The sequence below is a fragment of the Myodes glareolus genome, chromosome 22 (assembly GCF_982192425.1).
Source record: "Myodes glareolus chromosome 22, mMyoGla1.1, whole genome shotgun sequence".
NCBI classification, from domain to species: domain Eukaryota; kingdom Metazoa; phylum Chordata; class Mammalia; order Rodentia; family Cricetidae; genus Myodes; species Myodes glareolus.
Window position 1 is genome coordinate 21,693,056 of NC_142047.1, and position 5,436 is coordinate 21,698,491.

The window sequence follows — 5,436 nt, forward strand, 5'->3', positions numbered from 1 at the left end:
CCTTTCCCCCCCTTTCTCTGCTCTCCACTCCCAAGCTTAAGGGATGGCATTTCCACCCTTAGTGTGGGTCTTTTCCCTTCAGTTAATTCCACAGTTGCCTCAGTCTCCTCGGTGGTTCTAAATCCAACTAAGAACAGAGATTAAACATCTCACATTTGATTTCTCTTCTGAAAGGTTTGCAAAGCCGTTAGCTTCCCAGACAGGAAGAAGAAGGGTGGTGGCCAGGACTGAGGGTGGAGCGGGGAAGTTGGGTTAAGAAGTCTCAGAGGTGCAAGTGCTTTAGGGAAAGGAGTGATGACTCCAAACACCAGGGATGCTCTTACTGCAGGTGACAGGCTTCATGACAAGTCTTAGCACAATGGAAAACACGAAATTAATGATGGGGAAGAAAAGTGAAGTCAAGAAAAACACAGAACAGAGCTGGAGAACTGCTCACCACCCCCAGGGATGCTGTGCACCTGCAGAGTCCTTACTCACCACCCAGGGAGGCTGTGCACCTACAGGGTCCTTACTCACCATCCAGGGAGGCTGTACACCTTCAGGGTCCTTACTCACCACTCAGGGATGCTGTGCACCTGTGGGGTCCTTACTCACCACCCAGAAGGCTGTGCATCTGTGGGGTCCTTATCACCACCCAGGGAACTGTGTACCTGAGAGATCTTTACTCACCACCCAGGGAGGCTGTTCTTTCTTTGGACTAACAGTTCCCAAACAATGGCAGGAACACTTCTTATTAACTATCAATGCTTGGCTTTAGCTTAGGTTTGTTCCCAACTAGCTCTTATAACTTAAACTAACCCATTTATATTAATCTACATTCCGTCATGTGGCTCATTACCTCTCCTCCAAACTGTATGTCCAATTTCCTTCACATCTAACTGGTGAATCCCCCACCTCTCCGATTCTTCCCAGAGTTCCCATCTCTGACCAAAAGTCCCACCTATTCTTTCCTGCCTAGCCATTGGCTGTTCAGCTCTTTATTAAACCAATCTGAGGGTGCCTTAGACAGGCAAGAAAGGACAGAGGCACATCTTTACACAGTGTGATCAAATATCTCTACACCCGGGGAGGTTGTGTACCTTGAAGGCCCAGGCAGGCTGCAGAAGAGAGGCTCCAACTCTCCTGCCATTACCTTTGAACAGCATTTGGCTGTGTTTCTCTTGCAAACCTTCCCTGCCTTTTAACTCTTTAATCAACATGGAAAACAAAACCTTTATTACACACCCAGATGGCATCCATATCTCCAGTCAACCCTCAAAATACCTCCCACTGGCCTGTTCCTTTGCCAGGCTTGTTCCCAACTCTGGCATTGTTGACTTCAGCTTCTTTCTTGCTTCTTCCTATGTTTGTAGTGTGACCGGAACAAGCCAGAATCTTCAAGGCTGCAGCCATCATCCCTGAGAGTGAGCCTGAGTTCCTAGAAACTGGACTCTCCCTACCCATCCTGCAGTGTGCTCTCCTGTGACTTCATGGCCATCGATGTGCTCCTGTGATTTCACAGCTTCCCCCTTGTCCTTCCACCACCAAAGTCTACCTGTCTTCACCCCACCCGCTCAGCCTGAAAAACTGCCTCGTGTGTAGGACCTGATATTATCTCGTCTTCCTCGGTTAGGCGATGAGCATTTTGAAAAAAAATTATTTTAAGGTAGTTGAAAATGGTATCATTGCTGCCAGGGGACATCTGTGACATCGTCAGTGGCCTGCAACACCAGGGTTTGCAGGAGGTTGTCACCGTTAAGAAGAGCATCTTTGCTGTGCCTGCACTGCCTGGATGCTGAGACTGGCATGGGGTGCCAGGATTGAGACATGGAGGCTTCTTTTCAGGTGGAAGAACAGCAAGCTTCATTTTGCCCAGCTAAAGCCTTTTATACCTCTACTGCTTCTGTGGAAAACCACTGGCCAGAAAGAATACAAACATCCTTGCCAATTATAGACCATAAAGAAGTTCCATTGTCAGTCGGGGGAGTGAGGGCAGTTGGATCCCAACACATCTTGACTATAAGTAGGGCAGAGTTCTTTCATGAAAAGGTAGCTGTAAAGGACTCAAGGTTTAGATGGCTGGTCTCTGAGTAAAGAAGGTTCCACAATAATTTCGTTGTTTTTTTTTTAATGAACCCAAAGGGTGATCTATGAAAAACAAAACAAAAAAAAACCCAAAACAAACAAAAACCCCCAAACAAAAACAAAACCATGCTTACATAAGTCTACAGGAGCATGCTAGTAAGAACGAAGTATAAATCCTAAATGACAAAGCATCAGTAGAGCGTTGCTCGGCAATGGCTTTTTACTCTCAATACATAAAAGCAGCATTTCGCCATGACAGAACTCCTCAAACCCAATAAAGTGAAGTGACAAATGCCAGCACTGTCCTCTCCCCCTGTTCACCCCGCCCACCTACTCAGACAGAATATGCCCGGCTCAGACATTAGCGTTTGGCTGGAGCTTAATAAAAACATCTAGAATTGACTTAGATGATCAATCAGGCATGTCGAAGCAATAATCGCACTACCCAGGATGGGCAGGCACCATCAAAATAGTGTTTGGGGTGCTCAGAAAAAAAAATCAGTGAGTGAACACACAAGAGGAAGTCTGAGTCAATACGGGAGGACAACATATTGGAATATTAATTACACTATGCTCCCTATGTCTTTTCCTCCCAGCAGTAGGCAGGCGTTCTAATTCTTGGCCTCAAGGAGTTTCTTTTTAACAGGGCTGCAAAGGATAGTGACAGAAATTAAAGGCACCCTGGTCTTTTTTACCAAAGGTAAGATCATTGAACAGCTGGGATAGGGGTGTTGAGCAGGCTTGGGGTGCTCAGAGGAATCCTGCCTTGGTAAGTGGAGAGCTGAGTGAGACCAGAAGGGGTGTGTGGAAGAGGCAAACTGTCAGGTTCTAGTTCTTATGCCCTGTGAACATGAGGCTGTAATGGGCCTTGCTAGCTGCCTGGTCCTCATACCTGCAGCTCTAGGTCTCCCCAAAGGATCTTTTGTTTCATGCATAGAGGGAAGAGGGAAGCTTCCCAGCCTAGCAGGGCTGTACTGGCAGGGCCAAAATGAATCCTTGACTTGTGTGCAAGGAATCAAATGCCAGGCCTCTTAGGAGGTGGAAAACTCTGTTTGAGGCTGGATACTCCCCCTTCAGCCAGGCAGCATGCATCTTGAAGCAAGAAGTAAGCTAAAAGGAAGAAGAAGAAGAAGAAGAAGAAGAAGAAGAAGAAGAGGAAGAGGAAGAGGAAGAGGAAGAGGAAGAAGAAGAAGAAGAAGAAGAAGAAGAAGAAGAAGAAGAAGAAGAAGAAGAAGAAGAAGAAGAAGAAGAAACTGCCTTTCTTGCACTCATGTGTTAATAAACTGTTTGAGATTCACACACCAAGACAACAAAATTATTATGAGGCTCAGAGAGAAACGCTGGTCCAATCCCTAGTCAGGTTGGGGGACGTCTGCAGGCTGCAGGAGGTGGCTCTCCAAGAAGCTTTAATGGGCTCCTCATTGCATCACGTGCCCCTCAAAGGCCAGCCCCCCTGGACGGTGGCATGCAAACTCCTCTCCCAAGCAGCTTCCCTTGAAGAGCATTGCTACACAATCATTACAAATTGATTGCAAAAGAGCTAACAATCATGATTAAATCATTAAATTCTTGTCTACGCTTCAGAGAGCGGTGAGAAAATTAACTTCCCACCAACCTCATTTTTTCCTGAACATGAAATAATGATTTTCTGCCCGTCTAATTACAAAGCCAACATCTGATCAAGCCAGCATCCAGAGGGGATTATCGCATGCACGAGTATTAGACCTCATTACCAGCTTGACTGCAAAATTATTACATCTTGTAATTGGATGGTGAGATTTATATACAGATCGGCCCGGTTTCTGTAAGATTGTAATTACAAGCTTCGTTGGTTAGCTACTTATCACTCAGCACAGAAGAGAGGAAAATAAGCAACAGAAAAGGCATTTCATTAACCCATAACCCTATCAAGGGAAAGCCACTGTAACACCCATGTCTGCATTAGGGAGAACAGCTAAATTCACAGATGAAACAATTTATTATGCTCTTTGCAAATGGGATTGCATTTTGTTTAACCCCTAATGAACTCTTTGGGTAAAGTGTCTGAACAAACCATTCATTTTATAGACAACTGGGTTCAATACAGTAATTATAAGGGGTAACTGACTGAGATAAATGTTCACCTGCTTAGAAGCAGTTGATTAGAAGGACAATTGCTGGGTACCGGGCTCTGCCACCAAGGGCCCTGGCTGGAATGATCTTGGCTTCCCAGAGCTGCAGGAGGCAGTGGCTCTCCCAGCAAATCCACCCCTGCTTCGAGGAGCTTGACTGAAAGGAGGATGTTTGATGAAACTGCGAAGGTGACAGCATTTAACAATTTTAAAGGCGCGGATGCAGAACACAGAAATTTAAATGGGGCTTGATGAAGGCTCCCGGAAAGTCTCAGATCCATGACATAAATGAAATGTTACCTTTTCACATGTTTGACGATCAACAATGGGCCTCACACAAGGTCACAAAGTGGGTCCCACAGTGTGTGGTACGGAGGAAGGATTGCCACTCTGTGGGCTATTTTTCAGTATAAACTAGGGCGTATGTGCTCTTTCACGAAGTCACCAAACTTAAACCCACACCCTGTTTGCTGACAAGTTGGTTTCTTTCCTCCCTTGATAAAACCATAAGAAACCCAAACATGAATATTCATAAAGTTTTATTAGCACACAGTCACGCTCACTGGCCTGTGTCTTCTATGGCTGCTTTCTGCTACAAAGGCAGGTGTGGAAAAAGCAACAGCAAAGTTTATTGTGAAGCCCTTTAGGGAGCACTCCATGACTACTGGTTAGGTTACTGTGACTGGTATAAGGGGAGACTCAATATCCAGTCCAAGCCAGGAGCTGAAATCCAGGGCCTGTGGGTGAAGTCAGAGCACTTCCTTGTATGGAGCTGGGCAGCTGAATTTAAGCAGCCTGGTGATGAAGCCACCAGGGATGACAGTGACAATAATGATAGAGAGACACCAGGTCCTGCAATCTTTGGGCCCCTGAATCCACATGTCTCTTATTCGGATTACTCTCAGTCTTTCTCATTTTATGAGCTAATGAAGTATCTTACTTTGCTTGAATGGTCAAGGGTATTATTCTTATTTCCTATGTTTGGTTTCTAGGAGTGCTGGGGATTGAACCCAGGACCCCACACATGACAGGCAAGTACTCTGTCACAGAGCTATATCCCCAGACCTCGTTTTATTTTGACACAGGCATTTACTAGGTTTCCAAAATTGGTCTCAAACATGTATCCTTCTGCTTCAGCCTTTACAATCACCAGATCTTTGAATAAAACATCTATGTCTATCCTCCTTCGCCCTCTTCATAAATTGCCCGTTCTGGAGTTGGAGAGATGGCTCAGCGGTTAAGAGCACTTGCTGCTCTTGAA